This window comes from Lissotriton helveticus, chromosome 1_2 (genome assembly GCF_964261635.1).
Source record: "Lissotriton helveticus chromosome 1_2, aLisHel1.1, whole genome shotgun sequence".
NCBI lineage: Eukaryota > Metazoa > Chordata > Amphibia > Caudata > Salamandridae > Lissotriton > Lissotriton helveticus.
In genome coordinates, this window is record NC_136058.1 from 30,260,688 (window position 1) to 30,273,681 (window position 12,994).

The window sequence follows — 12,994 nt, forward strand, 5'->3', positions numbered from 1 at the left end:
CTGGGTTCTGCCATACTTTAAGCCAAAAAATGGCTGGCCGGGCTCTGATAAAATCCTCGATATATGTCAAATTTAGCTCCCCATGACAGATGTACTTTGATGCAGTGATCGGAGCGCCGAGCAATTTCCTGCAGAATCTATTTTCCTCGCTTTGGATGCCCTTGCAGCCTGCATAACCCCAGACCTCTGCCCCATAAGTTGCGACCGGGATGCACTGTAATTTAAATATTTTAGTGATGGATAATACTACCTCTGCTTTTTTGGGTTCGGGTAATGACAATACTGAGTTAATCGCTTTTGCGAATTTACCTCTGCTGTGAGACACATGAGTCGTCCACAAACCATTAGCTGCAAATGCCAAACCTTAGTATGGAAAAGTGCAAGTGCTTTGTGAACGTTCATTTCCTATAGCAAATGATTTAATAAGGTGCTTCTTTGGGCCACATGCCATTAAAAAAGTTTTAATAAAATTAGTGCCAAGATCTAAAACAGCCATAAAATCAACAAAGCCCTGTATTAAAGTGCGTAGTGCATTTGGGGTGTGGCCCACTAGGACCGGATCATCTGCGTATAATAGAGCGAGGAGAATGTTACCATTGATAATAGGGACATCATTGGTGAGCTTGGACAGGGAATCATGCAAATCAATAATATATAAGATGAATAACATGGGGGCCAATACACACCCCTGCCTGACCCCTCTGCCGATAATAATATCCTCTGACACCTCCCCGTTGTTGCCAATCCGCACCCGGGCCTTTAAGTCCCTATGTAAGTAGGCTAAAAAGTGAACTAAAACTTCGTCCAACCCGTATTTTAAAAGAATAGACCAAAGATGTGACCTGTTTACAAAATCAAAGGCGGAGGTTAAATCCACGAACGCCAAGTAAAGAGGAGATTTCCATGCCACACTATATTTACCAATGATTAAATTAAGGTTTAGGCACTGTTCAACAGTGCCTAATTTACTTCTGAAACCTAGTGGTCAGGAGTTTAGGATATGTTCATCCTCAGCCCAAGTCCTAATCCTATTAAACAGGATTCTCTGTAGCAGCTCGGGTTGGAACGGTCACCTTTTTTAAAAGTAGAGACAATAATACTGGTAGACCATGTGCAAGGAATTGAAGCAGCAGTTAGATTGTTAAAAACATTAAGGAAGAGGGGTGCCCAAAATGTTGGTTCATGTTGTATAAGGTCTATTGGTAGCCCATCGGGACCGGGGGCTTTATTACCCAGACTCTGCTGTATGGCTTCCTCAACTTCAAACATAGGTATCTCAATTTTAGATGGTCTTTGATAGTTATGTGGATCCTCATTCCCTGTTGTAGCTTGATAGACCTTAGTGAAATGGGATACCCATGCCTCGCTGGAGATTGTACAACTTATAGAAGTTAATGTGAGGCCCACTGATCTCATGTCCTTCACCATTCCCATTGTTAAGTTTGGCAGCACATGCAAGGTTATCCCATCTCTCTTTTTAAACAGCGTCTTTCTGTTGTTTTGTGATAAGCTTATATTGGTACCTCAATGATTTATAAGCGTCTGATCCCTTGGTTCCATCACAAGAGCCTTACGAAGTTCTCTATTAGCTCTAGAACAAGCACAATCAAACCAACGTGGGCCCCGGTTGGATTCATTTGTTGGTTTTGATAACATTTGTTTGATGCCCCCACTCAGTTGGGCAAGTGCATCAACTACCTCATGATTATGGTCACCTGGTGACAGACATCTGTAAATGAGTGTTAGGTGTATTTTTATCATTCTGGGAAATAAATCATTGTTATTAACACCTCTCCAAACCACTCTTAAATTATCAGTTGCTGGCACTAAGTTGCTAGCCCCACATTCTTTCCCAAAGTTTGGCCTGGGAGCAACTCTTAAAGTGGTAGCGATAGGGTTATGGTCACCCCAGGAACGTTTGTATAACATCAGCTTTTACCAGGCAATCTACCAATAAGGAGGAAATAAACACATAGTCAATTGTGGAGGCACAGCCTCGCCCTCTGTATGTTGGTACAATGTGATTATCTATATGGGGTACCGCCGTGATTGCCATTATATTTGTTAAATTGAAATTACACAGGTGGGTAAACAATTCAGCCCCCCTATTGCACAGGAGTTTGTCTGCAGGTTCAGGTTTTAAAGTCTTTATTTCGATATCGAAATCATAAAAGACAACATTTAAACATATTTAAAACATTTAGGATTATAAATAAGATAGTAATGGTCATTATAATGACATTTTTAAAATAACAGCACCATTATCATAAAAAATTATTAAACATTCAAAAATACAAAGACAAACCTGACCATAGCATATTGAAAAGAAATTAAAAAGAAAACAGCAAGAATATACAAGAACATTCCTCAAACTCTATACATTTTTCCTGAGTTTAGTTGAAAAGGAGTGGTTAAACCTTTATGAACAAGTTAAGAGGTTAGGAAGCCCTATTAAAGATTTTGTCTGCTTCTTGCCCTGATGGCCCAGGCCCACCCTAGGAATTTGGCTATGCTCACCACAATCACCTCTGAGGTATTGGTTTTTAGAATCCAGATAGCCTCCGAAGACCTTCTAAAAGGGAGGCGCTGAAACAGGGGTTTTAACCATTTTGTTCGTGGCATTGAATAAAGCGGGCAGGCAAACAAAAAATGACCCTCGGTTTCTTTATGGCTTGGACACCAACTACAAAATTCAGTTACTCCATTAACCCATTTTTTTGTAAAGGAGTGCAATGGCAATGCTCCTACCTGAAACTGATGGTAAAGTTTCTTGTCCAGCGGTTTGGAGATGATATCCCAATAGGTCTCACGGGAGGGATCCAACTTAATGGTCAGAAACCTTCCCGTTAGACCCACAGAGCTGGAAGCCGTTACTAACGATTGACGGACCGAGGCCCAGTACAATGCCTTGAATTCCTGTTTGGAGGGAAAAGCGTTAGTACTTGGAGATATCCAGAGATGTTCCAGTCCCATTTCAACCAGAATGGTTTTAACTGTTTTTAGCCAAGGGATTCTCCCAGATCCCCCAATTGACCTAACTTCAGCAAATTCCTTAGCAAAAAGGGTAAGGTCAGGGGATGTCCATATACGCCTCCAGAAGGCCACCAATCTGAATCTTGCCATCTCGTTAATTGGGTTGCATCCCAGATCCAGGCATAGGGGTATAGAAGGGGATGATTGGGGTAACCCAATAAGGCTCCTTAAAAACTTACACTGTGTTCTGAATAGGCTAGAGAGATCCATGTGTCCCCAGAGATCGGCACCATATAAGATTGCGGTGTTGATCTTTGTATCGTAGATTTTTAACGCTGGGGTGACCCGTTTAGTAATTGATCTCCTTTGCTCATTCAAAAGGCAGCCGGTGAGTCTGGCAAATTTTAGCTGTTGGGCACCAACCTGATCTTTCCATCCCAGACGACGGTCCAAGGTAACCCCCAGGTACGTCATGGTTTCAACTTGTTCCAAGTTGACTCCACTCATGCTTACGGAGCTCCGGACCAAATGCCTCCTATTAAGAACCATAAACTTGGTTTTTCCCACATTTACCTTAAGATTATTGATGGCACAGAACTCCTCGAAGCGGTCCAGCGCCCGCTGCAGACCACTGCGTGTTTTTGAGAGGAGTAGGGTGTCGTCGGCAAAGATAAGCATTGGAAACCTTGTCCCTGCCAGCATGGGGGCGTCAGTGGGAGTGTCTGCAAAGAATTTGTCCACTTGATCAATAAATAGCAAGAAGAGTGTTGGCGCCAGGACACATCCCTGGCGGACACCACGGGTCACGGGGAAGGGTTTCGTCACTTGTCCCTGGCCTCCCCACATCACCCTTGCTTAATTGTCCTCATGCATTTTAACTATCAGATCAAGTAGTTCCCTAGGTAAGCCTAGGTCCCTCAGGACGCACCACAGTTTATCCCTCGGCACTAGATCGAAAGCGGACTTCAGATCGATAAAAGCGGCAAAGATGGTTCCGCCGCCGAGCAAGACCACCTTCCAGTAGATCAGACAAAATCTGAACACCTGGTCGATGGTGCTCGTACCTGATCTGAAGCCCGCTTGCATGGGAGACAGTATGTCCTCTAGTTCAATCCAGCCTTTGACTCTACTCAGGACCATGCGTGCAATAATTTTTTGGAGGGAGTCGATGAGGCTAATCGGGCGATAATTGCCCGGATTAGACCTATCGCCTTTTTTGTGGATTGGTAGTATCTCCGCATCCTTCCACGACCTTGGGATTCTTTCCCCTTTAGCTATTGCATTTGCGATCTTTGTTATGTAGGGCACCCATAGAGCGGGGTTAGCTTTAAACAGATCAGCAGGGACTAAATCCATCCCTGGTGCTTTCCCCCTCAGGGTCAGGCCAAGTGCTAGCTCTGCCTCAGTTTCCGAGAAAATGAGTTTCTCCACACAAATAGATGACGGGGGTACCTCGTCCAATTTAAAAGAGGATTCAGAGGTTTCAGCACTAAATTGGGCCGAGTAGTGGGTCACCCAAGCTTCAGGGGGTACATGGTTTGTGGGAATGCGTGAGTCAGAGTCCTTGCCCCATTTCACTAAATCCCAGAACTTGGTCAGATTATTCGAAGTGGAGGCATCCAAAAGATCGGACCAGTACATGTCCTCCCACTCCCGTTTAGCTTCCCACTGAACTTTCTTGTATTGCACCCTAGCTGCCTTAACCGCACACATGTTCCGGGACTTAACCACTTTGACTAGGTGTCTATGGGCCTCCCTGCACTTTTTATTGTACCATTTCTGACGGGGAGCATTTTGTTTGGCGGTTCCCTTCTGACCTGGTAGAGAAAGAAGGGGTTTGAGCTCATTAAAACAACACTCATGAAGATCAATAACAGTATTTACAGAACCACCCCCCAACAAATCATCAAGCATTATTTCATTAAGCGTATTAGAGACCACAGTCTCAACGCTCTCCTGTAAGGTCTCGTCCCCCGCTAGCCTGGACCATTTTAACCTCCTTCGATCATTAGTCAGAATAACGTCCCCTGTCCGGGAGGTGTCGGGTTCCTTCAATCTCTTCATTCCCGGCAGCCTAAGTTTAAGTATCAGGGGATTGTGATCACTTTCTGGGCGGGGTACCACTACCATATCTACCAGCAAAGGCCAGTGTTCCAGCTTTAGCAAAAAATAATCAATCCGGCTTTTCCTTAGTCTGTTGTCAAAGGTGTAGTTGGCACCCAAATCTGATCTTGACCGGCCATTTATGGCCCTTAGCCCCCGGGTAAGACACAGAGCCATCCAGTTTAGCGCGGCCTCAGTAGCTTGGACAGTTTTATGTAGCATCAAATCTGGAATATTCCAAACTGCATCTTCTGCAGAGCCCCAGCTGTCCCCGGCTACATAAAGCGGCTCAAAAGTACAATTTAAATCTCCCGCCAGAAGGATGAAGTTTTCTCTGCCCAATCCAGCAAGATAATGATCCAATACATTCAACACAACAGGGCAGCGGCCCCCAGGGAGACCTCGTGCATATATGTTAATAACAGTCATATCCCGATGGCCATCTTTACTCAGTTTAATTACCAGGAGGTCCGGGTTATCTACAAGTATCTCAGATGGTTGATATCCTGATGACTCCTTCACCCAAATCAGCAAACCCCCTGAGGCTCGCCCTTTACCACCCCTGATAGCTGGTTTGAAAAAATTTACAAAACCTACCCTATGAATTGGGTCAGGTGCCCAAGTTTCCTGTAGCAGGATGATATCAAATTTGTCCACAAACTCCAACCAATCTTCTGAGTACATGCGTCCCGTAACCCCTGCTACATTCCAGGACACTATGTTAGATATTTCTGATAAGGGAGCTGCTAGGGGGATCATTGATGCTGATACAGCCGGGGTCACTGATATACACCCTGTTTTTACACTATTCTCATTGCTATCAACATTGTCCCAGGTTTCCCCCACCCGCATATCCTCTATTGGGACATCAGCAGCTGTTACAGCATGTTCCTCAGTTGCTAGTGCCCCCTGAGTTACCTCTACCTTATTTGTAAAAGGAGGGACCCCCCGACTTGACGTCACTTCCACACACCCACTGTCCACAGCAGACTCAGTTTTTCTATTCCCTATAGAGAGTCAGTCTATGTCCTCAAGATCGGAAAGGGGCCCAAAGTGGTTAAAAAGTGGGGGATATTGCTGGGGGTGTGGTGTTCTTACTAAGGGGTACCTCCTAAATGGGGGTCTCCTGTGAGTGGGGCCTAGTGTAAAATTACTCTGTCTTTGGGGGTAGAAATATGCTAGCCCCAAAGTTTGTACATCCCCCTGCCTAGCAAATCTGGCTTCCCTTCGAATAGTGTCCACCACCCAAGGATCCTTAAACGATATTAAAATACAGTCACCCTCCAAATCTTTGGTGCCATGACCCACCCAATCAACTCTCCTTACAAACAGAATTTCAGTAGGAGATGATGGTGGCAGGGGACGGTTTTTATTCAACCAAAATATCACCTTGTTACGTAGATCCCCATATGACTCCTTAGTACCTGCTTTTAACGGGGCAACTCCTGTTAATACTATTGTATATTGAGTTGCCTCCGTGGGTAAGTCAGCTCGGGGAGTGTTATACCTATTTTGTTTCCCCCCAGTTGGAGTTTTAATACTCCGATGATTATTTGTTTGCCCAGGGGGTGGCTGTGAACATGTGCTAACGTTGGGTTTCGCTGGATTAGCGGACCGAGCAACTTGGGACCTGTCTAGGTTGAAGATGTCAGCGACCTTCTTATTAAGAGCCTGTGACAGGGTACCCTCAGCTACCGTGCTAAGGTTATCTCTAGGCCTCCCCCCCGCTAACGGTTTCTTATTGGCTACCCCTGTTGGTACAGGGTGGGTGCCTTTACTAGTGAACGCATGGTTTGGAGGTTTTGTCTTAGATACCGGCTGTGTTGGAACCCCTCCCGCTGGACAAGAGGTAGTTAACTTTTGTAGCAAGCCCAAATTTGTGCTTACTACTGTCTCCATAGCATTTATTTTGGAGGTCATCAGCCTAGTGCGCTCCAAAACAGGGAGCAGGAGGGTTTTAATCATAGCCTCCATTTTAACCAGTAAGACTTCATCACTATTGAGGCACGTAGGGCAGGAATTAGAAGACCCAAGGGTAGTTAAAGCAGGACATAGCACGCTAGGGAATGCAGAGGATATTTGTGAGTCAGGGGGATACACCAGAGCGGATGCAACATTACTAGATGGATCATTAAGTTTGGGCATCTTGTGATCTCTCCCCCCCTGAGGACTCAAATCCTGTTTTCTTTTTCGGGATATAGTTCCTAATCCCAAAGGATCATCCTCTACTATGTGATTTGAAACAACATTAGTGGGTGAGTGTGAAATTTCCAAACTAAAATCGTTTTCCCCACTGTTCTGTGTTTGATCCCCGCCACTTGACTGAGTATCATCCAAGGTTTGGTCAACATTAAACAAAGGAGCTGAGAGGCCCACCCCTTCGCCATCTATGTGAACTATAGCCTCGGTGGTAACAGAATATACACAATTTGATGCTGCATGAGCAGCAGGGCTAGTAATCTTTGCCAACCCGCCCAGCGAGGAGCGCTTACCACTAAAAAGGTCTAAGGAGAGGCGTTTTTTTCCACCATCGCTATTTCTTTTTCCAATATCCCTGTTGCTCGGGTGATAAAAGCGTCCAATGGGCCTGAGACAACTCCCTTCGTTGTTTGTATTTGGACTGTGCGATCTTTGCCTGATCTTAAAGTCATGCTACCAGCTACTTATGCCTGGTTTAACTATAATAAACTCCTACAGTAATAGTATAGAATGATAGTGTCTCTGGAGGACCCACACAATGTGAATAAAGTAATTTCCACAGAATCACGATTTACCGGAGGGTCGTTCCTTAAGTAGGGGGTAGGTGAAGGCGGGGGGCCCGGACCGCCCTCTACCGTACTCGAACGGCCTCAAACGGCCCGCTCTTTGCCCGGTCTTCGCCCCGAGCTCCGTCCCGCGCGCGTCCCGCTGCGCGTGACGGCTAAACTGCTTTTATCCTCCCGGGCGGGTGGGCGTTGCCGCTGCGGGAAGAGGCTCCAGGTGTTGTAGATCGCCTCGCAGTCCCGCAGCGGTGTGGACGGTGTGGGTGGGTCCGGTGCAAGCAGCAGCCGTGGAGCAGGTGCCGCGACCGGAGAACAACAAGGCAGAAGCAAGATTTCCCCAACAAGGTGCGCCCAGACAGGTCAGGAAAGCGTCAAAGCCCCAGCACTGAGTAGCCAGTGAGTTTGTCTGCAAATAGTTCCTTATCTAACATGTTACTATTTGAAATCTTTACATTAAAATAACCACCTAAACAAATACCAGCTAATTTGTCGAACAGCCTTTGCCTTTGTAAGCTCGAAATAAAATTAAACAAATTTGCAAAATTTGCATTCGGGATAGGATGAAAATCATTATTGTAAAAATTAATAAAAACAAATAGATACACCCCTAGTATAAATCAGCGCCTGAAAATGATCATTATCAATTGGTAATGCTTTGGCACTACCGCCTGCAGAAATTTTAATCCAAATCGAAAGCCTGCCTGACGAGCGTCCCAGCTTGGGAACGGGGGCAATTTTGTTAAAACATTCAAACCCTTCTTGGTATAATTTCCGTGTTGCCCAGGTTTCTTGCGACATTAAGATGTCATATTTTTGAACTGTTGTTACCCATTCATCTAATTCAATTTTAGATGCCAGACCGGCAATATTCCAACTAAGAATGTTTAACTTGGGCTCTCTTTCGGCAGTTTCGACAGTGATTTGATAAGCTGTGCCTAGCTGGAAGCAAGATAATGGCGTCAGGTAGAAGGGACACATCCAGTCAATCCTGATCATCAAGTCCAGACAGAATAGAAAACCTAATATGTACGGCCATATGAGCTACCTCCCAGGATGCCACATTTGGCATATTTAAAACAGGCTTGTAAAAATACCCCAATGGGAGTGAACAAATAAAAGTGAGGTGCACTGTATTGTTCTCCTCCATGGTTGATAGCAATCTTTTTACCAAAAATGGTTTTCTGAAATTAAGAACTATACAATCGCCCTGGATGTTCTTTTGGGAAGTACCCACCCATCCAACCCTCTGGTACCATAATTATATCATTAAAATGTTCTGCCCGCAACCCTTTGTGTTTTCCAAGCCAGTCAGCGCATTTATTTCGCAGCTGCGACCAAGATTCTGTTTGATCGTTTATAAGTGGGGGCACTCCCGCTAAAACCAACACATTTGGGCAAGCAGCTGGGGGGAGACTAAGGCCCTCCCTACTGCCCTCTATCGTGTCCATACTCGAGGGATGAGGCACTCCGCCACTTTGTGTATTAAGCACACTATAGGGGCTACTCCCCGGACCTCCCAAATTTGTTTGCGCTACAGTGCTCCTTGTGACATTGTTTGCAACCAAAGAACCACATCGTGGAATAGCAGGTGGGCAATTCATTTGCCCAATGCTGTGTGAAGCACTATTGCTGGCAGAAGGTTTAGGTAAAAAGCATTCCTTTACCTTGTAACATGTCTCACAGGTTTCTGGTGATACATTAGCTGTTATTACTGAAACCTGTGGATGCTGACTAACGGTAGTTATCCCAGCAAGATTAGGGTTCACCCTGTTCTGTGGGCTGACCTGGGGAACCATTGCCAGAGAGATTAATTTATTTACAACAGGGCCGGACTGACTACCGGGCAGTTTGGATTTACAAGCATTTCCAGATTACCTAAACGTTGCCAAAGAGCAGAAAAGTTCTTATCCACAATGTCTTTAAGACGATCACATACAGTGTCCATGATAGAGTTGATTAGGGTCTTTCCCAGTCCACAATCCTCAGGGAAAGCCATAGTCGCATCAGTTTGTGTGCAAATGGAGCAAGTAATGGCCTTACTTGATTCCGTGATTGTTTTATGGGCAATGTCACTAACAATGTCACTGGCGAAATTTGCACAACCCTGGATCAATATACTAATGGCAGTACGGGTGGGGAGTTACACGGGGAGGTAGTTTTCTCTTTGCGGTGGTCAGTTTAGTTACCTTCCTTTTCCTTTTTGCCCCGGTCGTAATTTCTATTGGTAAGACAACCCTGTTCAGTGTGCCATTACTTGGTGCCTCAATACTGTGCTCGCTGTGGGTATAAGATCAATTTGGTGGCTGGGTACAAAAGGTTGTAGACCGTATGTTAGGTTGTGGTATAGCGTTTTAGAATCCGAGCGAATTTTACCGATTCATGCCCTTATATAGGTACAATTCACATTGCCCTAATATAGGCATAGAAACCATAACCATATTTAGACGTAGCCCATGCTGTCCAAATACAGCCATGGCTACTTCCACCCGTTCCATAAAGCCACAACGATTTCTTGGAAAAATCGGCTTAAGCAGGCAGGGACATTCCCTTACTTGAATATTGATTTGTCCAAGAATTCATGGAGTTTTCAAAGAACTACTATTCCCTTGGGGTTCTTTGATGACGTTATTATGCCCGACTTTACGTCAAACTAGGCACCTTCAAGGTATAAATATGCCCACACTTGCTCCAGCAAGGACACGGTGGTTCGGAGCAGCTCGACTATTTACTTGCCCGACGCAGTTTGCTACAGCAAGTGCCGAAGGAAGCCGACCTTCCAGCTGAAGCACTGATTGAGGAGCTGTCCTTTCTCTTGCTGAGAATCCAGCTCCAGTGTTTCCAAGCTCCCCTCGCGGGGTGTTGGGAAATCGAGTCAGAGACAAGAGATACCAGACCTCTTTCATTCTAAAACTAAGGTACGGAGCTAATTAGACCCTAAAGAGAAATCTTGGATAGATTCTTGGCTAAGAAACTAAACCTATGCTACACCTCACTTACTTCTTCCCTCGTACTAGACTTAGGTTAGGTACATTGGGGTAGGCGTATTTTAGAAGCACCAGTTGAGTACTTTTAGCCTTTGGTATTTATGTATATATTTATCTGTGGTTTAGAAACCATACAATGCTTTTACAGTATTATTTTATAATACTCTTCTCGCTGTACGCATCATACTTTGAAGCCTGTATGTCAGACTCCGTATTAACTCCTGTTACACAGGAACAGAGATGCTAATTCCCAAATCCACCCAAAACAGCAACCCAGAGCTTGAGGTCACAAGTCTCTAGAGAGGCTATTCTAGGGGAAGGGGGATATTGGATAAAATAACAAAAGAGAGAAAGAGAGAAGAGGCTGTCCTGATGGGTTTCTTCGTCAGTCCGTCCAGCAGACTTCTATTTGGTCGAGATAACCTGTGGGGAAATAAGTTTGATCAACATGAGTTTCTTGCTACACTATGCTACTCTACTTCTAGTATTTATTTGCACCTTACTCTTACCCTAAGCCTTCAGGACTCTGCTTCTCTTCTATTTTTCTTTATCTTTCTCTTAGGACGTCTTCTATGTGTATGCGTTGTTCTAGGTTGAGACGTCTATCTGTAATTTTAGAAATTCATCTTAGTCACAAGATCCTATCTTTAGTTTCCCTAAACCCCTCCCTATTTATCTCACTTACTTTCTTATCTTTCTTGTGAGTAATTTCTTTTTAATGGTACTCTCTGTTTATTTCTTGCTGTACTCTTGTCAGTGTACTTGCTGCGTTTTCCTTGACTCTCGCTGTCTACTCATATATGTAATCTCTTTTTATTCTTTTCAAGGTTGGCTTGTGAATACGATTCTTTGACGCCTTAGCTGAAGGGGACCCTCAACTTGGTAAGTTTAATTCTCTTCACTTATTGCTGTGTATGTTACCACTTCGAATCGCCTTCTGAAGACGAGCACAGTTCTGTTGTTTTCTCTCACGTTGGGTATTTTTTTATGCAGTCTCTGACAGAAATATTATACTCGAAATATAATCAGCTGACTCTTACTCGCAACTGTTTTCACTAGTAATACTATAAAAACGTTTCTTTTCTCGAGATAGCCACTTAGCTTCAACTTCTGCTCTTCGCTCCCTGGAAAGACCTTCCTAGGATGCGACTTAACACGAACTCCAGTCTCCTCAGGAATTCGACTCCGTTTTCTTTCTCGGACACCTACGCCGCTGACGTGTCTGCACTCGCTCCTACCGTTTCTCTCCTAACTCAAAACTAAAATTACTCTAACTATGAATTTTGACTAAAAACACGGGGATACTGCGATTCATTACCGCACTCGGTCGGATCCTCGGTGAAGTGCGCGGTCTGTCAGCAGCGCGCGCCTCACCAAGAAACAGCAGCGCGAGCAGCAAGACTAGAACGTTAACAATGACCTGAATCTGGCGGCCTATTCAGGCGCCATCTTCGAATCAGTTCGGACCAGTTCGTTTGAATGCCGCAGGTCTGGTTATTTCTGAGTTCTCCCTGCCCTGTTGCCCCGACTTGCAATTGTGGAGTCCTGACAGTACCCTCCAACAAGGTAGACTCTCCCTTCCGAGGCTTGGTTGGGAATTGTCGATGAAAGATTTTAGTCAATCTTGGAGCATGCACATCTTCTTCTCGTTCCCAAGATCTCTCCTCAGGCCCATAACCTTTCCAATCCACGAGATAATATAGTATTCCTTTTAGTCTTTTCGAATCGAGAATTTCTTTGACTTCAAACTCAGTACCTGTCTCGAATTCCAGAGGTCTTGGTGGCAACTCTTTTCGCAAATTCTCGGGGGCCTTTTTTAGCAAGGATATGTGAAAAACTGGATGGATCTTCAACTTAGATGGCAGCTGGAGTCGATAAGTCACCGGGTTTACCTTTCTTTCTACTCGGTACGGGCCTATAAACCTTGGTTGAAACTTTCGATTTCCCTTGAGTCTCAGATTCTTGGTACTTAACCAAACCTTGTCCCCTATTTCCAACAGAGGCCCTACACGTCTCTTCTTGTCTGCATAAACCTTATACTTTTCTTTAGCCTTTTGGAGATTCTCAATTGCACTCTTATGCACCTGTTCTAATTGTGTAACTATCTCCTCTACCGCTGGGACTGAGATATCAACTTGCCCTAGGGTTGAATTTGGATGTCTGCCATAATTC